Source organism: Hyaena hyaena, unplaced genomic scaffold (genome assembly GCF_003009895.1).
Source record: "Hyaena hyaena isolate Hyena2069 unplaced genomic scaffold, ASM300989v1 scaffold_281, whole genome shotgun sequence".
NCBI lineage: Eukaryota > Metazoa > Chordata > Mammalia > Carnivora > Hyaenidae > Hyaena > Hyaena hyaena.
In genome coordinates this window covers 1,078,543-1,105,327 of record NW_024080914.1, presented here as the reverse complement: position 1 = coordinate 1,105,327, position 26,785 = coordinate 1,078,543, and the positions used below count along the sequence as shown (strand labels likewise).

At 56.4% G+C, this 26,785-nt stretch overlaps 1 protein-coding gene across 1 annotated transcript in view; it reads right to left on the bottom strand.

The window, feature by feature from the left end:
• KCNJ10 (potassium inwardly rectifying channel subfamily J member 10) overlaps window positions 1-25,019 on the bottom strand; it is a 30,170-nt gene extending 5,151 nt beyond the window's left edge. Inside the window, exon 1 of the mRNA XM_039246402.1 lies at window positions 24,881-25,019. The gene's annotated coding sequence lies outside the window, so the exon portion shown is untranslated. The remainder of the gene's footprint in view (window positions 1-24,880) is intronic.
• Between the last annotated feature and the right edge of the window lie 1,766 nt (window positions 25,020-26,785).

Here is a 26,785-nt window from a genome sequence, read left to right as displayed (position 1 = left end):
CCGGGGAGTTTGGTCCTTTGAGAACAGAGAAGCTCGTCCCATCCTCCATTCCAGAAAATCTGAACCGTCACATTATCCTTCTTCACACTGCTCCCTAACCCCATCTTCCCCACAGCCCGACACCTGGAAAACGAAATCATTTGGGTCCATTTAACCCCCCCCCCCCAAGTAGACGTTGGCCATCACCAATGGGTGAGAATCCTGAATGTTCCAGCGTTCACCCACTTGGGACTTTTATGCGAATGAAATCGCTACCCTTAGCTACTTTGGAGCAAAAGGGAAGCTCTAGAATTCTGAAGTTTGAAGGATTATTATTTAGAGCTCAGGTAAAGCCCTATTCAGTACTCAACAGTAGTAGTAATATTAAAAACAAGCACAGCCCCCGTATCTCTAATACCATTTTAAAGTTTGCCCGTTAGTGTACCTTCTCACTTGATCCTCAAACTGGAAAAGATGTGAAATCTTCATAAGAGACTCTGAGGAACTATAAGCAGATGGAAGCAGTCCTGGAAAGTTGTGGTTGAGTGAACATAATTTTTCTATTTTAATTTTAGTTTTAGTTTATTTATTTTGAAAGATAGCATGCGCACAAGAGAAGGGGACGGGGAGGGAGGGAGAGAATCCCAAGCAGGCTCTGCTCTGTGCTGACAGCACAGAGCCTGACACACGGTTCAAACTCACTAACCACAAGATCATGACCTGAGCCAAAATCAAGAGTCAGAAGCTTAACCAGCTGAGCCACCCAGGTGCCTCTTATTTTAATTTTCAAAAAGAAAAACAAGGCACATTTCACAAACCACAGACAAACAGGTAAAATATTGACCCAAGCAAGATTCTAGAACAACGGAGCATTAAGATTCTGAGTACTTGGGCAAGGTGGGAGAAGGGCAAATTATCCAGAGGACCCATCATGCAGTTACCAACAATGAGTCACATCAACTAACCTAACTTCTTTCTAGGTCAAGGTTACGAGATGGGCAAGTCACAGGAATGCAATAGATAAAGCGTATCTGTGCAAGATTTTTGCGAAGATTTCTCCATATATCCTTGAGGATAAGCCAGAAATATGAACTCTGATTTTGGTGACTAAAACATACAAAAATCAATGGTACTAGTAAGTGGATCATGATAGCCTAGAATCTGTTTTCTAGCGATGTGCCAGAGAGCTTTGTCCTTGGCCTTCCTCTCTTCAATGTTTGTAACATTAATTTCTTTTAAGTTTATTTATTTTGAGAGAGAGAGAGGGAGGGGGGGAGGGACAGAGAGAGGGGGAGAGAGAAAGAATCGCACTCAGGCTCCTCACTGTCAGCAATGAGCCTGATGCCGGACTCGAACTCACAAACCTGGAGTTCATGACCTGAGCTGAAACCAAGGGTCAGACGCTTAACCAACTGGGCCACCCAGGCACGCCCATTTGTAACATTAATTTCATCCAAACCTATAGAACACAAGGCCATCAGTTATGAGGATGACACGAAGCTGGGGCAGATCGCAAATGCAAGGTCTGGGGTAGAATTAGGATCCAAAAGGAGCCAGAGGAATGGGCTAAATCTAACAAAAAGAATAAGTGTTGGGTTATATATTTGGGTCCAAAAATTATCTGAGCAATTCTGGATTGGAAAGATGTGATGCATTTTGGTTGCCAAAAAAGCAGTGCTATTTTGAGCTACTTTCGGTGAATTAAAGTATCTAGAATAAGAGAGTTGTTGATTCTGCTCTGCTGTGCTCAACCTGTACCTGCAGTTTTGAGTCTCAAGGAGCAATCAGGATATGACAGGATTCAGACCCAGATGGTGAAAGAAATGGCTGAAGGAAATGGGGTCGTTAGTCGGGAGAAGAGACGATCGGAGGGATGTGAGCGGCTCTCTGCAAATACTTGGTTTGAAGGGCAATCACATGCACAGGGCTTTGGACCTATTCTTTGAGCTCCAAGAGGAATCACCAGGGCCAATGAACCCACACCACAGAGGGAAAGATCCCAGACTGACGTGACAAAGAAAAATATAACAACCAGGACATTCAAATGTGAAAAGAGCCTCTTGGGAGGTACGCAGTGCTCTGTGCCCGGAGGTGCTCAAGGGCAGGATGGACAAGCACTTTGCAGAGAGTTGATAGAGGAGATTCAAGCTTTCACCCACACTCATGGAGGACCGGGATGCCTGCTTCTTCAGTGCCATCTCTACCCCGTACGTCCTCGGGCGACATCTGGGGATCCATCGTCGAAGTCCTAGCTTTGTGCTGAGGAAGGATTCCGCCTACCCTGTGGAATGGAAGTTCTTGGGGCCCAAGGGAAGCTTGCTTCTCATTCCCCAAATGACAGTCTGTGATCATTGTGTTATCACGTTGCTGTTCATAAAATATGTAATTTGACCCTCACACCACAAAGTAAGTACAAAAGTCATTAGAAACAGGCTGAGGAGGGGCGCCTGGGTGGCTCAGTCGGTTAACGCCTGACTTCAGCTCAGGTCATGATCTTGTGGTTTGTATGTTCAAGACCCACATCAGGCCCTGTGCTGACAGCTCAGAGCCTGGAGCCTAGAGCCTGGAGCCTGCTTCGGAATCTGTGTCTCCCTCTCTCTCTGCCCCTCTCCTGCTCACTCTCTCTCTCTATCTCAAAAATAAATAAACATTAAAAAAGAAAGAGAGAGAAGAGGGAGAGAAAGAGAGGAAGGAAGGAAGGGAGGAAGGAAGGAAGGAGCTCAGGAGATTTGCCCCAAGTAGATTAATAGTAGAGTTGGAACCAGAACCCAGGTCTTCCAGATTCAGGTCCAGAACTTCCTTCCTTCCTTCCTTCCTTCCTTCCTTCCTTCCTTCCTTCCTTCCTTCCTTCCTTCCTACTTATTTATTTACAAATAAGTAGATTCCACACCCAACGCAGGGCTTGAACTCCCGACTCCAAGACTGAGTCATGTGCGCCCCCAGGACTTTCGTAGCAACTGTGTCTGTGCACCCCAGGTCCATTCTCACGGGTGCTCTGGGGAAGCGCCTCTGTGGGGCTCTGGGTCGAGGGTCCCCGCTGAGCGGGAAAAGGCAGAGCCGGGGGCATCAGAGCCCAGCGTGAGGTCCATGGGTTCATGGCACTGGAGATTTAGGCTACTGGTCGGAGCTCTGTTGTGATAGCCGCCTCCGGCCATGTGCCTGCTGTTGCCAGCCTTTCTCTCTGCCTCCGCCAGCTGTCCCCAGCTGCTGGGCCACCTCCCACAGCCAGGCAGCTTTGTTCTCTGTGGGGGTAAGAGGCAGAAGCGGATAAACAGACCGCACCGCCCCACCCCCAAGCTGGCCGGGCTCCTGGGAAGGCAGCAGGGACCCAACTCTGGAAGGGGTTTGTCGCTGCCCCAACCGGGCACACACAAGAGTCCTACCTCCAGAGGGCGCTGTGTCCCCAAACTAGTCCAAGCCAGCTCCCAAGGACAAACTCTGAGGATCAAAACAGCCCCCAAATGATGAAAGGGAGACCATAAACTTCTCCATTCTCGAAGAATTGTACTGATGACTATCTCTCTAAGACCAAGGCCAGTCACACCTACGGTGATGTCCAGCCCGCGTCCTCAACAGATACTGCTCTATACCCCAGGCTGCCCGCCTGGATTTATCCCCGAGCTCCAGAATCACGTGTTCTCCAAACTGGAGGTGGGGGGGGTGGATTGTCCAAGCCCTTCTTGAGCCCAGCTCTGCTCTGGAACCAGGACACGCAGCTGTAGTGACTGTCATGACTCAAAATGATCCAGGGCTCCCTACTGCTTTTAGGATAAACTGTAACCCTCTGAGCGTAGCATTCAAGGCCCTGCATGGTTTGGTCTCTGCCTACTTGGTGGCATTACCCCTGCCTCTTTTGCACACGCACCCCAGACCCCAGCTCTGGAGAGAGCCTCATCCCTTCATCCTTTCTGCCTTTGAACCTGCCGTCGCACCACCTCGCCCCGTGCCTACCTGGGGACCTCCTGCTGATCTTTCAAAACTCGACTCAAGTGTTAGTTGCCCCCTTTGAAGCCTTCCCTGACCATCCCAGAAATAGTTGGTGTTCTCCATCCCCCTGGCCACACCCCAGCGTGGGTCCATGAAGCCTGGGCTTGTACACATTCCTATTTTAGAACATCAGAGTGCTCTGCAATGGTTTGGCCACCGTTGTTTGTCAGCTGTCAGTTCTTCATGTAAGGCCACTGACTGTGACTTTCACCTGTTTCCCTAGCGCCGGGTACAGTTTGTTAACCAAAGACTGAGGAAGAGATGAAGCTGTTCTAGACAGAGAGGCCCAAGTGAGGGCTGCAGCCTTGGTTTAGCTCCTAGGCAACGGGGGCACCGAGCCTCTGGAGACCTCGAGGCAGATCCGCACAAGGGGAGGGACCCAGGCTTACCCATGCTTCACTAATGCTGCAGAGGGTTACAAATACTTGCTTCAAAAGCCGGGAGAAAGCAAGTCCCAAGGCACTAGTCCATCTCTCCTCTGGGTCAGCAGGAAGATGGAGAGAGAGACTGAGCTTGGACATGGCCCTGGGCATACAAGTGGGCCATGCCAAGTTACGTCGCTGGAAAGGATGCTTTGACCCCCTCACAGGGCCATGGCAGAAGATCCAAGGGAGAGCCGTGCACCTTCTTCTAAAACCCGTCAGGCTGGCAAGCAGGGAAGTGACCCTAAGCAAAGACCTCATCTGTTTTCTGTGACGAGTTGCCTGAAAGGAACTTTGGGTACTAACGCTACTTGCCTTCGTTCCCTGTTGCGAACAAACCCTGGGTTCCCGGACAGCTAAGGACTCCATCGTCTTCTGAGTTACCACACTCAGACTCTCCCCACGCCAACATTCATCACATGCTACGAATTTGCCACTTAGGCCCCTTCCCCTCATCTCCTGTCCTGACTTCGGGTCCTCTATGCCTGTCGGCTGACTCCCCGCACAGCCTCCACTCATCTGTCTGCTTTCTCTCCCCAAGTCCTTCCCACACTGCACTCCTGCTCTTCCCGAAGCACAGCTCCGACCATGAACCTGCAAGCATTTATCCAGTGGAGGGTAGGCTGGTCTCACGCTCAGGTCCTCTGTCTCCCAAGCCCACCCGCTTTTCATTGTACTGTCACCATCTCGGTGCCGTCCCCGGCTCAGGAAATGTCAGTGTGTCTGCATTATCGATCTAGGAGAGACCAGACTCAGCTGGGCGCAAGCGGCCTTCTCTGATCTGCTTCCAAACCTCCTTTCCAGCCTTATTCCCCACCTCTTCTCTCCTGCGGCCAGCTTTGGGCAAACGAGGTGCTCCCTACTCTCCACACCCATGCGTTCATGCTCTTCTCCCTCCCTGGCCTCCCCTCTGACCTTGTCCCTGCATACTCAAATATCCTTCAGAGCCCAGTTCAAATGACTCCTCTTCTGTGACCTCTGATCTACACAACCTTAACTAACACTTTCCTCTGAGTCTCCATATACACACGCAGGTACATCACCAACTGTTGGTTTTATGGGACGTCGATCTGGCGTATCACCCGTCTTCTACTACAAATAAGTTACTGAACTAAGGATTTAGGCATAATACGTTTTCATTACCTTGACGTATGATTAGGACACATAGTAGGTGCTCCAGAAGTATTTCATGAGTGAGAGGATCAGAAGAAGAGAGAGAACAGACCACACTTTCCCACGTGGTGGGAGCTCTTATCCTGCGCGGTCCAGAGCCTATCCTTGGAGGCCCTCCATCCTCCCTTCCTGTTTGTTTGGTCTTGATTTTTCATACATTTACTCTTTTTCCTGAACACATGAAAACCCCAATAACTAGTTACCGACATTAACAGATGTGCAAAAGGAAAAGATGTCCTCGTGTGTAATGACGTGGCTGCTGCAGGAAGATCCAGGCAATTCCACACATTTACACGCCACTTCCTTTAGTGTCTCCTGGGTGCCAGATTCTAAGGAAGGTCCAGGAGTCATCGAGATTCATTCTATGTAAGTTCTGGCCTTGAGGACATTCCAAGCCAAAAGGGAGGCAGCCATAAAACAGGCAGGAAGTGGGGGACACCTGGGGGGCTCAGTCGGTTGAGCGTCAGACCCTACTTCAGCTCAGGTCAGGATCTCATGGTTCGTGAGTTCGAGCCCCACATTGGGCTCTGTGCTGACAGCTCAGAGCCTGCTTCGGATTCTGTGTTTCCCTCTCTCTCTGCCCCTCCCCTGCTCATACTCTGTCTCTCTCTCTCTCTCTCAAAAATAAGTAAACATTAAAAAAAATTTAAAAACAGGCAGGAAGTGGTAAGTGCCACAGATGAGGTACCCATGAGGTAGTAGGGGTGTGCAAAGGGAAAGGTGACATTTTGTTCAAGAATATTATTATCCCCATTTAGACCAGGAAACCAGTTCAGTAACTAACAACCAGGAGTTGAGTTTTCCCTCCATACCTGGCTGTTTCACTCAAGAAAAACTTCACAGAGAAAGGTGGCATTGGGACCAGAGGGCCTGAAGGTTAGTCAGGATTTAGACACTTGGAGACTGGGGGCCTAGGGGGTGAGAGAAAAGGTGCTTCCAGGGAAGGGGAGGGGAGGGGAGGGGAAGAAGCTGAGATTCGGGGAGCCCAGGAGACACAGCTTACAAGCAGTAGAGCCAAGATCAGTAGCTTTTGGCTGGATTCCAAAGTCCTTTCTCCTATAGCTTCAGGCTAATACTAGTGAATTCGCCTCCACTGAGCAAATTCCACACTCAGCCACCAGAGAAAGTGACACTTCGACCTGCTCGCAGGTTAGCAGGGACGGGGCATGAACATGTCACCAGCAGTGACGCCCAGAGTGCACCTCATGACTGGCAGTGATGCTCTTTATTGTGATTTCTGCATCCCATGGTCCGCTCCCTTAGGTCGGCGTGGTGGGTCCCCACCGCCCCATTTCCTCGTCAGACTCTGCTCCCAGCTGCCTTCCCACCTCTTCCGCCATCTTTGTTGCCCACTCGGCCCCTCGTACATCATGCTGGCTGATACTAATGTGTGTTTCCCCTTCTGTCCTTGTCACCTTCCTGTTGGCCTGCTCTCCCCCCCCCCCAGTCTGTCTGGACTGTCCCTCAGCCTCCCGTGTCTCACCCTGGAGATGCACTTTGTGAGGATGGCGATGTGCAGGCAGAGCTCGGACCTGTGAATTCCCCATCACACTCGACCCTCCCATCCTCCATCTGCATCCCGAGGTCCAGGGGTCTGCTTCAGCAAAGGCACTGTAAGCCCTCTACCTCATGTTCTCCCCACTTCTTCCCTCCAGGAAAGAGCCTCTTGATCTAGGGTTTGGAAAGGGATCAGAAAGAGGAAGCCGTTTCCTCCAGGACCCACTCTTGCTGTGAACCTGTCCAATCACTTTAGGCTCAAAGGTGTTCCCGACCTGACCACGAGGGGGCGTGAGTATAATGAGCAGGTGGATAGAAACAGGAATACGGGGAACCAGCTGGCTCTGTGCCAGTAACTGCGCACCTCGCTCAAGTGCTGTGTGTTGGGCAATCCCTGTGCACAGACACAGGGGTTTCGAGCACCATCAGCCTCGGAACCCAAGGCCAGGTTCACCTTGGACAGGAGCGAGGCATGAGTCTGAGCACAAAATTCTGGAGGTGGAGTGAGACAATGGGGAACAAGGGTGTTTTAAGACCCTGCCAGGAACTGAGAGGCGTGGAGTGGGCTGGCCGGGGAAGAAGAGACTTAGGGACCAGTCTCAACTCTGCCACTGACAGCAGTGACCTTGGGCAGTGTCTGAGCCCATCAGGCCACTGTTTCCTTAATTGTGCAATAAGAGCGTTCGTTGTATTAGCTCCACACTTCTCAAACTAGTGTGCCAGGAGGTACTCGAAGCCACAGGATTAAGTGCATTTTTCCTGTGATTTCAATTTTACTCAAAGACTTTGAGGGGAAATCTTATTTTCATATTAAACAAATAACATACAGAGAGAAGAATGAAAAATTGACCTAATTTCAAAGACAAAACAGGTTTCAAGGACCTCTGACGTGTGACAGATGACTGCTCATGGCTGTATCTTAGGGAACATTCCCTCCCCTCTGCCTTTCAGGACCAGCTGGTGGGTCCGTCTGAAGATTATCAAGGTCCCTTCTTGCTCTAAGACCCCACGTCCAGCCCGAGCCCTCCCCCAACCTCGGGAGGGAGAGGAAACGGCCATTCAGACTCCTGTCCCCAAATATATTATCTCTTTTTGGACACTGACTTCAAGCTGAATAGCGACCCTGGAGGCTTCCAAGGAGATGGGCTGCTTTGGGGCCTGAAAAGAAGCATTTCTGGGTTTCCGAGTGCTCTTAACGCTGAGAGGGGAAGGGGGGAAGGGGGACGGGGAAGGGTAAGACAGGGCGGCCGGTAAGAAAAGCGCAGGGTTATGTAAGCCCTCAAGGCTGGAAGAAAAATGGAGTTGGTTTGGGGTTCTTTTCGGACAGGACGGCTTTATTCATTAGTCTCCCTCCTGTCCTGCCCCAAAGAAAATAAACAAATAGAAAGAGGGCCAGATGCTCCCTGGAGGTGGAGGTGGGGAGAGGAGGGCCGCGTGCGTGTCCGGGGGCAACCCTTTCCAGCTGAGTCACTATGGCCTCTGCCCGCCACCTCGGCCTCCTCCTTCCCTCCCATCCTCTGGCCTCGGCCTGACACCAAGGCCCTGGCCCAGGGAAGAATAGGCTTTTCTTCCCTTGTGTCAACGTTTGGAAAGTTCTCATAGTCTGACCAAAAGAAAGGATAAAAGCCTTCAAAGCATTTCCTGGGAGCCTGTGACCCCCGTCTGGCCCTTCTGACCCCACTGTGTGTTTTCCAGTCAAGAGAGGGAGGGACACAGATGGGGCCATGTCAGATGCTCTCCTCTGTCCAGGCGCTGCCCCTGCCTGTGAGCCTGGGCTGATCGGGAGCACTGCCCTTGCTCTGCCCCCACCCCGGGCAGTGTCTCCTGCCCCCTGCAAGCAGGGCACCATGTTCCTGCAGAGAACTGCCCAGAGGGGGGCATCTCGGCGACCCCCTCTTTCCCCAGCTAGATGGAGGATGACTTCCTGGCCCGTGCGGCAAATGGGCACTGCCTCCTTGACGCATCTGCCTCCCCCTCCTTTACCCCGACTCCGAGCGCACTCCCGCCCCGACTCATCACCTCGCCAGTGTCTGCCAGTGTCTGCTCCTACCCAGCGTCTGGGGCTGCACATCCCGGTCCTGTGCGAGGAACTTGGCTCCGTGCAGGGTTCAGCTGAGGACAAAGGATGGGCCACTGCCCCCTCAGTCCCAGCCCTGGGCAGCCCTGAGAGCCTCCTGGCCTGGTGCCGTCAGGGTCCTCACCTCAGATGTCAACCTACCCCTCGTCACCTCAATGGAAGAGCCCAAAAAGTCAGCACCGGACAAAATACATCTGGAGGCAAGGGCATTAATGCGAATAACATTTTCTGTTATCTCTTGTTACTCTATCGTAATGTCCGTCAGGCAGGGGATACCGAAGACGTTCCCAAGGACGCTGGGGGAGATCTCGGAGGGTCTGGGCAGGTCAGGCAGAAACAGGGCAAAGACCAAGAGGTCTGCTCAAGACGGCTTCTGGCAAGGCAGCCAGCCCTCACCTGGCCGGGGCTCCTGAGAGTCTCCACTGGAGGATCTATACCCAGCTGATCCCCAAGATGCTGGCTGAGGGCATCATCCTAGCTGAGAGGTTGGTCATGAGGGTTCTTAAAGACCGACCCCATGAGAGAGTCCAGAGCGCAGACAGGCGCTGGGGAGTGAAGGAGACCAGGGTGTCACAGGATGTCCCCTCAGCCCTGAGCGGGAGATTACCTCCCCGCCACCAGGGGGCAGGGCTCCCCCGCTCTGGGTGCTCCCAGCCTGCACACTTCCATCCAACCTTCCCAGCCCACTCCCCAGCCCGTGCCTTTTACTATCAGGTTGAGCCATAAGAAATTGCCAATCAAAAACAAAAATCAGGTTCCATGTCAGCAATATCAAATGGTGCGATCTACTAATACTTAAAGGCAATATAATTCGAGCACCGGCTCTTCAGAGCATGAGGCCCTGCAGACCAGAGCAAGTTGGGAGCAAGTGCACTTGGTCCCGAGCTGGCGGTGGTGAGTGAGGCAGGGAGCTCTGTCCAAGGTCACAGCTGACCTTCCCACCAGTACAGCCAAGGGCGTGCCCGCCTCGACCCCAGCAGTCTGCAGCACCTGGACCTGTGACCAGTGGGCCCTTCTTGGCGCTCTCTCCCTTGGCTCTTCTTGCGATATGGTGGGGACCCCACACACACCGACCCGGTTTAGGAGACCTTGTTGAGCGGCCCTGCTCCTCCCAGGCTTCAAGATTTGGGGCAAATCAGTTGAAGTCTCTGGATTTCCCTTCCCTCCACCTGCACAGAGGCTGGAGCAGTGCCTGCCCGTGGAGGTGGGGGACTTTGAGAAGAGCTGGGTGCAGGGCCCCCCGGGCTGTGGGCCGTGGGTCCACGGAGCCCTCTCTCCCTCCCAGCCCACCCTCCACGCTTTCTGCCACCTGGGCCTGGCTGTTTCCTCCGCACCCAGCCCTCTTGCTGGGGCCTCTCCTCTGCTCCTGGCTGCGGGCGCTTCTCAGGGCCCCACCCTTGGTGTTCATCTCCCGCCACTCTGAGGCCCTTCCTCAGCTGTCCAGCCCTCCCTCCTCACCCCTCCTCACCTCTGCCCTCTATCTGGAGCATTCCAGCGTCAGCACGCTCACTCCTGTTCTCTCTCCTCTGGGCGCGGGCGGGGGGGGGGGGAGGGTGGAGAGAGTCCCCTCTGGCTGTCCCCTCTTCACAGAACTGCCCTCCATGCAGAACCTGAGGGTCACCCCTGGCTTCCCTCCAGCCCTACATCCGCATCCGGGTGGGGGTGGGCGTCTCTCAGTCTCCCCTGAGGCTGCCTTAGTTCAGCCTTGGATTCTCTTTCACCTCTGGAGGCGCTGCAGTGACCCTGCCTCCCCTTCCTCCTCTGCTGCCCCCAGCTGCCCCCCACCCCCACCCCCGGCCCTTCCACAGCACGGACGCCTCTCATCCCAACGCTTGTCCCTAAGTACCCTGTCTTCTGGCCGTAGAGCGGCCATTCACGCTTGACCACGGCCTGCTTGTGCCCACGAGGGGCTCCTGTGGCCCCCCAGCCTGGGGGCCCTCTGCAAGCGTCCGTTCTCTCTCTGCCACATCCTCCAGAGAGCACCTCCTGCTCCCTCTCCAGCAACCGCGAGCTCCTGGAAGCCGGCGACTGGCCATAGTTACCTCATAAGCTGCCCCCTGCCTCTGCGTTTCCCCCAACTGTTTAGCACTGAGGAAGGACTTAGACCGGAAGCCCCCAGTCTGACCCGGGACAAGGGTCACACAGCCTGCATCATTCCTACCTCTGTTCACGGGGCCTCGATACCTTTCTCATCATGGTGACACAGAGAACCATGTTCAGCCGGATGGAGTTAGCCTAACAAGGGAAGCCTACTTGCTATCCCGGCATGTCTGGGTCACAGCCAAGGTCCCTATCTGTTCTTCTTTCCCACTATTTGCCCCCTGGGCTGTGTCACTTTCTAGCTATGGGAACTTCAATGAGTGAATCTCTTAATCTCTGAGGGGCTCGGTTTCCTCACCTAAGGAGGTAATAAAACCTTCCATTGTATGGTCAGGATTACACGAGATGAAGTAAGTGAAGTCTGTAAGGCCCTTATGCAAATATTGAGATATTATTGTTATTATTATCCTCTTTTGTAGATGAAGGGAAGTGTCCACCGAATTAGAGAAAGCAGGGCTCAGAGGGGCAAAGTATCTTGCTGACATTTGTTTAATGGCTGAGCCTGAACCTCTGTCTCCAAGCCCCATGGCCCTTTGCCCGCACTGCCTCTCCGTATGCCAAGGGGGCTCGATGGTGCTCCTTCTAGGGTAACAGCGACTTGTGGGGTAGGATTGACTATGTCCCCAGAATCGGAAGAGGCTTATATCCCATCTCCTGATCATTCCCAAGATAAGGCTCCCTCCAAAACCCTTTCAACCTGCCAAGAAGTTGTGCGGCCCACGTTCCTCCATGACTCCCTTCGGCCCTGTGCCCCCCTGCTTGGCCCCAGCCTTGGTGGCTCCAGGCGGCTGGCAAACCTCAAAGCCTAGAATGGCCAAGCCCCAGGAGATAAGGGGTTTGGTGGGAAGGCCAGCGAGCCACCGAGCTGTCACCAGATCTGCCAGCAGAGTCTGAGAAACTAGATAGGAGCCAAGCCAATGGGACCTTAGGGTCCCAGGGGGCAGTGGGGCTCCCTGCCTGAGTTAGGACGGGGGTCTGGAAGTGTGTTGTCCACACGCTTTCTTGTCTGCGGCTTTAGAAGTTGCTGGGCCCTGGATCTGAGAGGGTGGGGGGCGGGGAGGCAGAAGAGATGCTCCTACGGGGTCATTGTGTCTGCCCCCTCCTTCCAGGAAGGACCAAGCCCACCTTCCCAAACAGGGGACATTTTTCTGACCTGATTTCTGAACTGTATTTGCTCATCTTTGTAATCTTTGCGGGTCAGCAGTGCCTAGAATAGAGCTCGGCTAACTCCCACGAGAGAGCATTGGATTGCTGGTCCACAGTCCCTTTTCCTCCCTCCAGCCCCGTTCTTGTGCGTGACTCGCTTCGTCCCTGGGAAGTCCTTCCTCCAAGCTTCCCTTAGGAACAGTGGGAGGCACTGACCCGCTCTTCCCATCAGCCTTGACTCTGGGTGAAAAGCTGCCTTTTCCATAGCTTCCCGCAGCCCTCCTCCATTACATTCTCCAGACGCTCTCTCGTGGGGGGCCAGACGGGGAAACTGAGGCCAACAGCGGGTGCACAGTGCTCTCAGCAGGAGAGCCTCCATGCCCGACCCTCCAGAGTCTCCTGTGGGAGGCAGATTCTCTTGCACCATCCAGGGTCAGACAACTCTGGACTTGAGCTTCTCCCTGGACCGACCACTCCTGCTGATGAGACCAGTGCTGTTCGTGCCCTGTGCCTGAGCGCCCGAGGGCTGAGCTTTGGAAGAATGGGAGGAGAAGCCAGAGAAAGACGACGGTGGGGGGGGGGGATGGGAGGGGGAAGGGGAAGCCATGACCCACCTCGAAAGACCCAGAATTACAGCTGGGACGGAGTTGGGGGTAACTGGTCTCTGCCCTCCTCCCCAGCATCAGCGCCCTCTGTCCTCTCTTGGGGCTCACTGTGTCCCCTGTGCAGTCACACCAAGCCTCTCCCAGGTCTTGGACAGCCCGTGCCTCCTCTCACCAACAGCTCCCAGCAAACACTGGGGCCTCGTCCGGGAAACCCTCTGCCCCTTCGCACTTCGCCCGGTCAATCCCTACGCTTCTCCCAGGCCTCAGCTGAGATGCCACTTTCTCCGGAAAGCCTCTGCAGACGCGCACACCCCCTCCTGGGTCCCCTGCCCTTGCAGAGAGCCAGGCCTCGCCAGCAGCACGTCACCCTGCTCTCCAGGGCAGGCGGCGAGGTGGGGAACATCACCGCCTGCATATTAACGGTGCGCAAACCAGACCCAGAAGGTTAGCCGACTGGCCCAGGAGGACCCACAGGCCGAACCCGGGTCTGTTTGCAGCCAAGTCCACGCTTTCCATCTTGCCAACCTAGGGTCACAGAATGTGCCTGCTAGGAGGCCCTTGGGTCATCCAGATAGTTTCCCCCGTCTCATGTGAAGAGGAAGCAAGGCCAAGGAAAGGCAAGTAACTTCCCTACGACCTCGCAGCTGGCCAGTAGCACATGTGATTTTATTTTAAAAATTTTTTTAAGTTTATTCACTTTGGAGAGATGGAAAGAGTACATGCAGGGGAGGGGCAGAGAGAGAGGGAGACACAGAATCTGAAGCAGCTCCAGGCTCTGAGCTGTCGGCACAGAGCCCGACGCGGGGCTCGAACTCATGAACGACGAGATCATGACCTGAGCCAAAGTCAGACACAGACGACTGAGCCCCTCAGGTGCCCACCTGTGTGATTTTTTATCAGAATCAGAGCAATAACACTGACTTTTTCCTCGTCCCACCCTCTCTTCCTATAAGACCCTTTTTTGACCTGGGGTCCTGAAGGGTCGGATGCCAACCTGGGAGCAACACCCACTGAGCTCTTGGCCACCCACAGCCACGCCCAGGGCCGCCCCTCCCACCCTCAGGTGTCCAGAATCTCCTCGGCCTTGCAGCTGCCAGCTCACAACTAGGCCAACAAGGGGAGCTAAAAGAAACAGCCAAAGTGTGGGCCTGTAGGGAGGGGGTGGATTTGGGGGTGCTCTCTGCTGGGGGCTGAGACGTGGTCAAGCGACTTCTTGAGAGAGATGGGGATCCCATGGTGCACAGGGGCGCCAAGTATCATGAGAACTACCTCCCAGGCCAACCAGCCTCTGTTCAATGGGAGACCAAAGGTGGACCCCTCCCCCTCATCAGGGAGAGTGAGCTCTCCACTTCTTTCGGTCCTTCCCCTTTGCCTAGTAATACCTTATACCCAGGAAATGCCTCCTGTTCCATCTAAATGTACCTACTGCTATCTAAGCAATTTAAGTTTTTTTAAGTTTTATATATTTATTTTGAGAGTGTGAGTGGGGGAGGGACAGAAAGAGAGAGGGAGAGAGAATCCCAAGCAGGCTCCACACCATCAGCACCAAGCCTGATGCAGGACTCGAACTCACAAGCCCTGAGCCGAAATCAAGAGTCAGATGCTTAACCAACTGAGCCAGCCAGGCACCCCTAAGCCTTTTAATCTTATCTTCACCCCTGGTGGAGACGGAGACCCGAGGCACCCCGTTCTTATGATGCATATTCAGAGAATTGAGCCACCTTCCCAGCCAGGGCTCCATTCCCTTCCAGCCCCGGGGCTCCTGGCTCTATGTGCAGAGCCACTCCCTGACCCTCACACAGAGGATCTAAGGGGACCCTGCCATCACCCGGGAGGAAGTCTCTCTACCCAGCCCCCATCATTCTACATACGCCTTCCCCACCTTCCCCATTTGAAGACAAGAATGGGGCAGGGGTGGCATAAGAAAACACTAACTAACAAGGCACTGGTAGATTCTAGATGAGTCTAGAACTAGATTCAGAGGTGGCTGCCCTCCATCCTCCCTCTTACGGGACTAACGGTCTGAGTGCAGCCGGGGAGCTGACGGCGTGCTTCGGGCAGCCCTCCTTCTCCACCAGAGGAGGTGTGAAGGGACATCTGGAGATCTGGAGGCCGAAGAACCACTCCAGGGAGTAAGAGCTGGGGGGGGGCGGGGGGGGGTCATGTGCCCCTGCATGAAGAAGACTGATGGATAAGGCAGCCTAAGCAGAACCTGGCAGCCAGAGGAGGGGGTATGGGAGGGAGACGGGGGTTAAGGAGTCAAAGGGTCCTGTCAATTCTGACATAAGGGAAACATCGTGGAGACCAACATTCAACGACCCTCGCAGGCGAGGGAGCCAGCACCAGCGAAGCCGTCCATCTAAGGGAGTTGTTGCAGGTGCTATGACCCCATCCGCCGCCCCAAGTCCCAGGGTCCTGGTGGGCCCTCTGTCTCTCCCCTTTTTAGACTGCCTGCTCCACACTTCCCAAGGATGCCCCAGCCTGGAATAGCAGGGGAGGGAGGCACAGACATCCCGGACAGCCCCCTGCACAGACAGAGGGTGTTAGCAGGGAAGGTCAGAGCCAGGCACCTAAAGGACTTGTAAACACAGCTCTCAACCCCTAAAGCCTAACGCAGGAACCCCTGGGGTTTCTCTCTCCAGCCATCCAGAGGGAGGCTCCCCCTGCCTGGGGACGGTGGAAGGGTCAAGGTGACTTTCTGAGGTCCTTTCTAGACCCAGAATCCTATTTCAGCTCCCTGTGCCTGCTGTTCTCCCCACCCCCACCTAGTACTCCCCCAATCCCCTCCCAGGGAAGGTGGGGGCCTGACCGTGCTGCTAAAACCCCAGCTCTAGTCCCAGCCTTGCCACCTGGACACAGGGTGTCACCTCTTAGAGCCTTAGTGGGAACCAGGGAAATGAGTCCTGCTTCATCTACCTCTCAGGCCATGCGGGGCTTTGACACAGGGTGCATCTCGGGCAACAGCAAGGGACAGTCACACTGCACTTGCACCGGGCAGGCTGGGTTTGCTCCTTCTGCACAGCTCCCCTCTGTGTGCTCGGCTCAGCTGTGGGGCAGGGTCCCGGCCTCTGAAGCCCCTGAGGTGGGGTGAGGTGGGGTGCTGCACTCCATTCAGCAGAGGAGGCCGTGCCCGTGGTTAACGTATAAGCGGTCAGGTCTGGGGCAGCGGGACATTACCCGCCGCAGGGCTACATTCTTGAGGTCACAACAAGTGCAAACTTGTTATAACCTGTGTTGGAGCAGCAGGGGGCACAGAGGGCACGGAGGGGTGGCGCTGAGCCACCAGAGGCTGGCAGAGGGGTGCGCAGGGGAGGGGGTGGGGCGGGGTGCAGGTGCATACGCACGTGGGTGCCGGGAGGACCTCGGGCCTGGGTTCTGGCTTGTCCTGCTGTGTCTGGGCACATCCGCCCCGGCGTGCGTGTGGGGTCCGTGTGTGGGGCTGCATAGATGAGTGCATGCCTGTGTGTCTCTGCATATATGAGGCCAGTGGAGGAGGGGCAGAGGCGGGCAGCCCTGGGCCCAGCCCGGGCATGTGGAACGGAGGAGTGGGCGCTGTGAGCACCCGTTTCCCTTTGCTGGTCTCCTAGAGCCTGCATCCCAGCTCCATCCACAGACTACAGCCTCGCCCCCGCCCCGTGAGCTGGGGGCCTCTCCCCACAAGTGCCCATCTCCCCAGCCTGCCCCGGGAGTGGGGGGGTTGCCTCCTGCCCATCCCCCTGGCCCTGGGCCCACTCCCCCAGCGCTTCTTGGCCCTCGGGACACTGGGGCGGGTGGGGGCGGTGGTGGGGGGAGGCTCTGAAAGCAGGTGACTGTTTGGGGGAACTCAGGGACAGAGCCCCCATTGTGCCTGCCCCGGAGCCGCCTCAATGGAGCTCTCTGGCACAAAGGGGCTTTGACAATGGGCAGCCCATTAGTATGCAGGGCCAGCCCCTCAGCCCTCTCCCTGTCCCACAGCCCAGAGGACGGAGCTGGGGGGCTGCTGGCCCTGCCTGTGGAGGTGGGGGGGGCAGGGCTGAGACTGGAGGGATCTTAGCCCATCGGGGCTCCCTTAAGGAGACAACAGAGGGAGACCAGCCTAGGGCCCCCAAACCAGCCACTGGCCACAAAGGCCTTTGCAAGAGGAAAAGCCACAGGGGCTGGTAAGGAGGGAGGAGGAGGACGCTATGGGGGCCAGTCTGCCCCAGAAAGAAGCAGGTGGGCAGTCTGAGCCCACCCACTTTTGGCCTCAGTTTTACCATCTATTGCCGTCTTTTACCATCTATTCCGGGCAGTAGTGTGGGCGCGAGAAATAGCAATGGACAGCAAGGTTCAAACCTAAGCCCATGGGGTCTCTGAGTTGTCAGGCTGCGAGGCTGCGGGTCGGACCTGAACCCGAACGGCCACCAGATGCAAAACTGGTGTGTGCTCAGGGGAGGGTTGAGGCATCTCGGGTACCTGGGCTCCTGGCGAAGGCAGCGCCTGCAGCCGGGCTCCAGGGAATGTGGCGGAAGGGCAGGAGGGCCAGGGTTAGCTGTGCTGCAGGGTGTACGGGCCACCTCACCCTGCCCCACGCTGTGGGCGAGAGGCTTCCCTTCTCCTCCCCAGGGGGGACCCAGCACCCTCTTCCACCCACCCACATCATCGGCACCCTCCATGGCCTGGGCGCCAGGTGCTGCCTCCCCACACTCCCCCGCCCCCCCCCCCATGTGGGAGCGGCCAGTGCAGGGCGTGGGGGCTGAGAGCAGGCCCGGACCTAGGAAGGGGCTGTGGGCAGCGAGCAGGGGAGAGGTGCCACATGAGAAGCAGTGTTGCCTAATCAAGTCTTCCTCTGCCCTGGGCCAGAAACCCCCAGGAGCGAGGGCTGAGGTCACTCCGCAGGACCGCCCCCCACAAGGCAAGATAGAAAAAGCTTCTGGGCTTGGGCACTTCTCTTTTCAGTTGTGTTGAGGGCAGGAGGTCCTGCCTATTATCTGCCCTCAGGGCTTCCTGCTGTACCGCCTTGAGCCCTGGATGACTGGAGGAGAGCGAAGGCCCGTTCTTTCTCCCAGTCAGGACTTGGGTTCTTCTGCAAGTCCTCCCTGCCCTGAAAAGGGTCCAGTAGAGGAAGCAGGGAGAGGGCTGGGAGTCTGAACTCCTAGATTCAGGGCCAGCAGTCCTGTGAACCTTCCCAGGACCTTGCAGCAGTCGCTCTCTGTCCCTGGGCTGGGAAGCCCCCCAGCCACCTGGGAAGGATCACCTGTGCCACCCCCTGACTCCCGGGCCCTGGGAACTCTTCAGAGGCAAGGCTCTGGAATTTCATAAGAGCTCACATTATGTGGCACTACGCCAAGCCTTTTCCTAGAATTCTGTCATGTCATTTTCAACAACTCTAAAAAATAGGCACTTTCTTAAAGCCCTATTTCATAGATGAGAAAACTGAAGCACAGAGATGTTGATGATCTGCCCGAGGTCACACAGTTAGGGAGGGTGAGAAGGGAGCCCCACATGTTTAACCACATACTGACTCCCCAGGGAGAACACTCAGGGGGGCCTGGGCAGCTGAGATCAGCCAAGATACTCAGCTTGGCTGGAGGGGGTTTGTGGGGAAGGTTGAAACTGTTTTCTGAGATTTCCTCTGGACTAGTGATTCTCAAAGCGTGGCCCAGGGACCCTGGGGGTTCCTGAGACCCTTCCATAGGCTCTGTGAGGTCAAGACTGTCTTCTTAACAATGCTGTTATGCTATTTGCTTTCTTTGCCCTCATTCTCTCGTAAGTGTTCAGTGGAGTTTTCCAGAAGCTATGTGACCCATGCTATGGCAAGAGATTTAATGCAGAAGCAGATATGAGAAATCATCTGTCTTCTGTTAAGCCACATGTTAAAAAGATTCGTGAAAGTGTGAGATACCACTATTCTTCTTGCTAAACATTTTGTGGCTTTGTTTTTAAAATACAACGATTTTGGGACGCCTGGGTGGCTCAGTCGGTTGGGCATCTGCCTTTGGCTCAAGCCATGATCTCACGGGTCATGGGTTCGAGCCCTGCATCGGGCTCTATGCAGACAGCTCAGAACCTGGAGCCTGCTTCACATTCTGTGTCTCCCTCTCTCTCTGCCCTTCCCCCATTCACATTCTGCCTTTCTCCCTCTCTCTCAAAAATGAATAAACATTAAAAAAATAAAATATAGCTATTTTCATTAAAAAGATATACATGTTGGGGCGCCTGGGTGGCTTAGTCGGTTGAGCGTCCGACTTTCGCTTAGGTCATGATCTCGCGGTTCGTGGGTTCGAGCCCCGCGTCGGGCTCTGTGCTGACTGCCAGCTCAGAGCCTGGAGCCTGTTTCAGTCTGTGACTCCCTCTCTCTCTGACCCTCTCCTGCTCACGCTGTCTCTCTCTCCTAGAAATAAATAAATAAATAAAACATTAAAATAAATAAATAAATAAAAAGATATACATGTTGACATGCAATGGGCTTGTGGTTGTTTTTAAATGAATTAAAAATATTGTAAGTCTCCTCCGTTTTCATTTCTAACATATCGATAAGTATAATCCACATAAACAAAAGGCCTTTGGACTCTTCAATCACGTTTAAGAGTGTAAAGGGGTCTGAGATCAGAGGGCTTGTGGACACCGCCCTAGACTCAGACACACTCGCGCTCTCCTCCTGCCCATTGCCCGTGTCTTGTCCACAGGAGGGTCAGCAGGAGGTTTAGATGTGGGGAGAAGGCATGTCTTCGGTCTCCTGTTTGGGACTAGGGCCGAGGGAACAGGCAGGGGACAGTCCCAGGGAGAATGTAAGGCGAAGCGGTCAGGTCTGCACCCCACCTGGGGTGTCCCCACAGATCACCCAGCTTGCGAGCCCAAGGGGATGCTCAGAACAACTGGGCTGCCCCAGACTGGGTGCTGACCTTTGCCTCTTCCACCCTGGACACCTGCCAACGAGGCCGGCACCGGGTGGGAGCAGACCTCCCTGGCCAGGGGAGGAAGGCTCCACGGAGCCCCACGCGAGTTTTAGTGTTTGGGCCAACAGCGCTTAAAGAGCTGGAAACTGGGGATTCCAGGGTCTGCTGCTTGTAATCGTAGGGTGAAGCCACCTCCACAGGGTGGGGCCATGGGCAGGAGAGGGGCTTCTCTTCAAGTTCCCCAGAGAGTTCAATAACAGGGTTTTCCACACACCCCCACTCCCAGACACTCAGAAGCCTCCAGAGTCAGTGTCCTCCCCCAGAACTGGCTGCCCGAAAGGTTTCCTACCTAGAGTCCAGCTCATCAGAGGGCAGTGTGTTCCTAGGAGCTGAGGGGTCTCAGGAAGGGAAGAGATGCCTTTGCTTCAGGGGGTCCAAAACCTGCAAGGGCTTGGCCCCATCCCAGAGGAGCCCCCACGTAATGAAGGAGACAGCATGTTCCCTGCAACACTGCCAGTCCATTGCATTGGACATCCGGACCCAGTCACAGACACAAGGGACAAACCATGCAGACTGCTGAGGAGAAGGGGGTACAAGATGGCTGAGCCAATGGGGAGATGAGGACTGCACCGTGCAGGAAGCGTCGGCCTTGGGATGAGAATGGCCCTGTGAGGGCCCAGAGAGAGAGAAGAAGAGAGGTCCAAGGATTGCCGGTGGACGCGTCTCCACCCCGGGGACAAAGTCTGAAGACAGCAGTCCCAAGAGATGGGTGCTGGAGGGGAGCACCCCATTATTTTTTTATGTCTTAATTTTTTTTATTTTGAGAGACAGAGACAGAGAGCGAGTAGGGGATGGGAGAGAGAAGGAGACACAGAATCTGAAGCAGGTCCAGGCTCTGAGCTGTCAGCCCAGAGCTCCATGCAGGGCTTGAACCCATGAACCGTGAGATCATGACCTGAGCCGAAGTCGGACGCTTAACACACTGAGCCACCCAGGCGCCCTGAGGAAAGACTTTTATAAAGCACCTTGAAGACTGTGATTGGGAGTTTTCATCTGAAAACCAACAGGGATGTCTGGGTAGGAAAGGGACAAGACAAAACAGGTGCTTTGTGGTGACAGTCCCAGTGGGAGGGTGAAGAAGAGGGAGGGAACCAAGGAGAGAGAAAGGCTGGAGTCAGGGAGGCCTTTAGGGAGGCTGCTGCGGACACTCAGGCTGATCGGGGGACAGAGAAAAGGGCGCGCACGTAAACCAGGCATCAGAGGGTCAGGCAAGCCCACGGGGCATGGCTGAGATGTGGGGCAGCGGGCTGACGGGGAGAAGTTGCCCCGAGTGGGCAAACAGACCATTTTAGGGAAGCTCAAGGGCGCAGTTCACACTTCTTGGACCTCAGCTGAAGACTCCTCTGCCTGGTAGAAACAGGGAAGGAAGCTATGGGAGAGGAGACCTGGCCCACGGGGGACCCATCTTTGGGGATGAAGGCAGGTGGCTCGCCTGCATGTGTAGGTGATGACTCTCAGCCTCCGGAACTCTGGAAGGGTGGATGGACAGAGCCCTGGACTCGCCTCTGCAGAACGGGGGAAGGGCTGCGGTAAGGCCCGGGAGCAGAGAGAGGCAGGGTGGGGTCAGAGGGCCGGAACACCACAGCAGCAAACGCACTGTGCTCAGCGCCACAGCAAGCCCTCCACAAACGTTGAGTCTCCATCCCCAGCTATCACTGGCGCCATCATAAGGCTGAGGAGACACGCGTAGTTGGTAGTTGCCGAGTGGTGGAATCAGGATTTGAACCCAGGGAGTCTGACTCCAAGGCCCTGCTCTTAACCACTCCACCCGCAGCCTCCCAGGTGGTGCCCGAGTGGGAAGAATCCCTGGGACCACGCGGCGGAGTGGCCAGGCCACCAGGGAGAGGCCCCCCAACGGCTTCCAACCCTGTGCTGACCGAGCCTCCCAGCTCCCCTCAGAAGCCTTAACGATGGGCTTGGGGGCCTAGGGGTGTGTTTTCTTATTCCAGAAGGCCGTCTCCCATTCTTTCCCAAATTCCATCTCAGATTTCTTTCCTTTTTATGGGACATGCTTCCTGAAGTCGAACCTAAGTCCTTCCAGCTGCAGCCCCAACCCTTTCCAGGCCCTTCTGCCCCCTGCAAGAATAACACAATGGCCGTGGACTTGGATGCCATGTCCTAAGAGGCCGGAAGTGCTCAGGCCCACCTCTCAGCCCTGCTTCTCCAGGCCCCGCACAAGCCAGCTCCCACTTCTTCCCACATTCCAGAGCCAGCCCCTCCCTTCTCCCCACCGCCTCAAATCCAACCCGGGGCTGGCGGACACCCACGGAGAGGTTTTCCCACAATTCCTTTCTCTTTGCCCTTTCAAGGTTCTGGCGGGGGAGGGGACGGAGAGGGGCCACCTTATCTGCGCAGAATGGCAGCATCATGTATGAGAAACTGGAGTGAGGGAAGAGAAGCGCTGAACTCAGCCTGTGGGGCGGTGGGGGGGGGGGGGGGAACCTGGCGATGGGGTAAACTCCCGGAGCCCAGCTTCCGTGAGCTGCCCAGCTGGAAGCCACCCTTGACCGGGCACTGAAACACTTGGAGCCCAGACCTGCCCGCCCTCTGTCTTTCTGCAGTTCCATCCCAACGGCCTCCCTGCCCCTTCCGGGGCCTCACCACTGTCCTGGACAGCTTGGCCTCAGCCTGGACGGTGGCACTGACTAGTCAGGCAAGAGGTGAATCTAGGCCGGGAAGGGGAGGGAGAGTGGAAGTTTTTTTCCCTTCCGTCCTACATAACCCTTGGCAGGAAAGCTGGGGGCTCCGGGGCCCGATGTCTCTTTCTCTCCCCAGAGAGGCCAGGGGGCTCGGCCCATCTTCCTTCCACCTCGCGTGCAGAGGCTGAGTATCTTGTCGGGAGGCCCAACAAGCCTGTTCTCCCTGGAGGAAGTGGGTCTTTCTGTATGACTCACCCCCTGAGAACCCTAAACGTCTCATCCCATGGATCCCAAAATGATGCAGAGGGTTTCATCTGAGCCCACCCAGATCTGAGTGTCCCTAGGGAGGACAAGGGAAGGGGGGGGTCCCCGGGTCTTCTATAGGCCCTTCCCTTCAAGCCAAACGAGCTGGAGCTATAAATGAGCTCACGTGTGGAGGCGCAGGTAGGGGAACGGGAAGAGGTGGGGGTGCCAGTGGCCAGACAGCTAAGCCTCCCATACAAACACGAGGCTGCATATGAGGCCGATGTTGGGAAGATAAATTTTTTCCCCCTCAGCGTAGGGGGCCTGCAGTGGGATTCTGCATTAGAACCACAGAACGAATGGGCCCACAACTCTGCCCACCCCCACCCCTCCATCCCGTGGAGTCATTGCCATTTGATACCCACTGAGACAAGTTGGCTGCCCGGGCTCCGGCTGGGGGGTGGGGGGTGGGGGACGGCTCGGAAAACAGCAGCTCCTTTCAGGACCCAGGCTGGCAAGGGCTTTGGGAGGCTGGACTGGCCCAGATCACCCCCCAACACCCCCTCTCTCCCTCCCTCGCCACCACCACCAAAGGACAGAGGGGCGGGGAAAAGGGAGTTGGCACTGCCTGGGCCATGCCCATCGCCTCCACAGAACAGCCCTGGCCCCTCTCCCTGGCGTGACGCCGTCCCTCCCCCTCCCTCATTTCCTGCTCCCTGAAGAACTAGCTGGGAGCCAGAACACCTGCCTCCTTCTACACTGGGTCCCCCGTAACCAGGCCGCACTCTGAGGAATTCGAACGCACTACCCTCAGCACAGGATGGTACCCAGCATTGTGCCAGGAACGTGTTCAGAAACTCGTAGAGATTAGGGAGAGGGTCTGGAGATGGAGCCAAACAGAACTCCGTGGTGGCTGCTGGCCCGTCCTCAGGACGACCTTGGTACCCCCCAGGCCCCGCTGAGCACCCCTACACGGGAGACCCTCCTCACCCTGGGGCCCCAAATCCCCCCATCGTCTCCTTCCTCCCTGCTGGAACTCCCAAAAGCAGCCCCGGTGGGGGAAAACATCAGACACCACGGCCTAGGCAGACTGGCCCAAAACCTCTAGCCAGGATTTGTACTGATGAGCAACAAATTCACACTCCGAGCCTTGGCCTCCTCTGTGCCCTCCACCTCCACCCCCGCCGCACTCTGAGGTGCTTCGGGAAGCGCGAGTGAAATCTCAAGCAACCAGAGGCCCTCCCCCCACTTCGTCCCACATCTGGTCCTTCTACCCATCCCAGGGGCTCAGCTGTCCTGCCCCAAATCAGGAAGCTCAGACCATCATCTCTTTCCTCACGCCACTGCCCTTGGTCACTTCCTGGTGGGGACAAGGCTGGGATGGGGAAAGGGCATCGCCGTCTGGAGCGTGAGTGTGTCAGAACCCGGTCTGCCCTTCTAACTGCAGCAGGAGGGGTCTGCTTTCTTCCCAGGGATCCGAGTGTGACCTACCTGGGGAATGGGCAAGAGACGGGGAGGGAGGGCTTGACACGCGGGGCAAGTGGGAGTGGAGGGAAGAGGCCGGGTGGGCAGGGTCCCAGACACACCAGGCTCCCACCGCTTCCTAATCCAAGCGGCTTGTGTCTCTGTTCCCATGTGTGAACTCGTGACCAATGGGTGTCACTATGTGGGTGTCACTGTGTGGGGAGGGGGAGCGGGCTGGCGCGGGAGTGGGGGAACCTGATGGTCTTGGGAAGAGGGGGCGCTGTCTGGAGTCTGAGTGGGGCAGGCATGGTTACCTGTACGCGGCGGTCGCTGTGTCCCTTGAGAGGGCTGTGATGCCCCTGCCCGGCCCGCCTGGTGGGAAGGGGCATCAGGAAGGCCCCTTCTTTAGCCTACTGGGCTGGGGGTGACTAGCTCGGGTAAAGTTTCTTCCCTGGGGAGCCTTTCCCAGGAGGGTCTGTTTGGGGTCGCCCAAGGCGGGAAGCTGGGGAACAGGACAGTACCGCTGAGGCCACACAGGGTGGGGACCGAAGGGCCAGGGTTCCGCATATCTTTGGGAGTGAGGTGGACAGGGCCGGCGGGGGCGGCAGCTGTCCTCCGTCAGAGGTCTTACCTTGGGTCCGGGGTGGAGTGGCCCCTCGGACGGGCAGCGGGACGGACAGACGGACGGACGGGGCGGGCAGGAATGAGGAACCGAGCCGGGCGACGGGCAGAGCCGGGACTCTTAAACCCGGAGCTGGGATCAGATAAGGGCTGGTCCGGGGGCCGGGGCCGGGGTCGGGCCGGCCGGGGGCAGAGCTGGGCCGGGCCGGGCCGCCCCCTCCCTCCGCAGCGCCGGAGCCAAACTTGGTGTGAATGGAGGGGCCCGGCGGGGGCCGGCGGGCGGGGGCGGGGGGCCGCGGGCGAGCCAATGGGGACGTGGAGCGCCAGGCCCGAGCCGCCGGGATTGGAGGGGCCGCGGCGGGGGCGGGGCGCAGGGGGCAAGGAAGCGGAGACCCAGACAGATGCAGGAGCCGCGCAGAGCGCAGCGCCCGAGGAGCGGGACCCAGACAGACTCCGGGAGGAAGAAGGGACGCGAGACGATGGGCGAAGCGATAGGGGCTGCGTTGGCACAGTGACAGGGGAGAGGCGGCGGCGGCGGTGTCAGCGGCGGGGAGCGGGCGCGGGGGGCGGGCCGGGCCGAGTCAATGAGCTGGAAATGAACCCGGACGGCGCGGTGGCCCTGCGCGCAGCGCTAAGGGGCGGCCGGGGCTGGGCTCCGGCGCTCTGTCCCTCCGCACTGTGTCCCTGCCGGTCACCGTGCCCTAAGTGCTGCTTGAGGTTCCGGGCGCCAAGTGCGCGGACCAGCCTCCCCGCCAGGAGCGGGCTGGGTCCCAGAGCGGCGATGGGGCGGGGCGCGCTGCGCAGGTGCCAGGCGCTGGAGGCCGCAGACCCGGCCAGGTCACTCTAGTTAGAGGGTCCTGGCAGTTGTGGGGCATCTGATAAGGGCCCTAAAGAGTGCAGAGGAGTCAGGTCCTGGGAGACGATGGGGAGGGCATCTGAGGCAGAAGGAACGGCAGTCACCAAGTCCCCGGGACACATAGACCTACAAGTCTGCTTGGGAAACCGCAGCACCCTGGGCCCCCTGGACTAGACAGAGAGCGGGTGGGGTTCTCAACCTTTCCGTCACCAAGGACTGCTTTCAGTACCTGAATCCGTATTTCCAGGGGGTCTTACCACAGGCTCCCACCCGTGGCATTTATTAAGGAAAGAATTAGCTCCCCAATTTTGTTCATCATAAATATTTAGATATTTACCTATCAATCAGTAACCAGCATTATCATATTGAGTTGATATATACCTTGAAGTGAAAACAAAACAGAGAAACTTTAAATGTTTTAGTTTAGTTCCACCCCTAAAAGCCATAGGCTGGGTAAAGGTACATTTGAACTTGCTCACCCCACCCCACCCCCAGCGGAGGGCGGTGGGTTGCAGGCCAGGCACCACAGGCGTGGTGTTTGTGTCAGAGAAAGTTCTGGAGCAAAGAGAGGACTATGCCAGCTGGTGGTCGGCTCTGGGTGTCTGGAGGCAAAGGAGGGCCCTGGAGGCTCTTGAGCCAAGGGCTGACAGAGCCGTGGCAGAATTTTAGGAAGACAAATCTGGAGGTGAGCAAGATGGTTTGGATGAAGGGGACACTGTGGGGGCAGATTGCAATGCCGGTGTTCATGCTTTTCCCTTTCTCACTCTGTCTGAGCTAACCAGAGCACGCACTTTATCAGGCTCCGCAGGCCTGCCCCCTCCTCTCTGCGGCATCCCTCATCCTTCAGCTGTGCTCCAGGACCCCGCCCCTCTCCACCAGGACTTCTGCAGCTGCCTTCTCACTAGCCTCCCACCTCCAGTTTCCATCACTCGAACAATCCTTTGAACCACGACTTTCTGTGTTTAAGAATAAACACCAATAATGTACCATCTCTCTGAAACACAAGCTTGACTGTGCCCCTTTCCCAATTTAAAAGCCTTCAGTGGCTGCCCGTCGGCT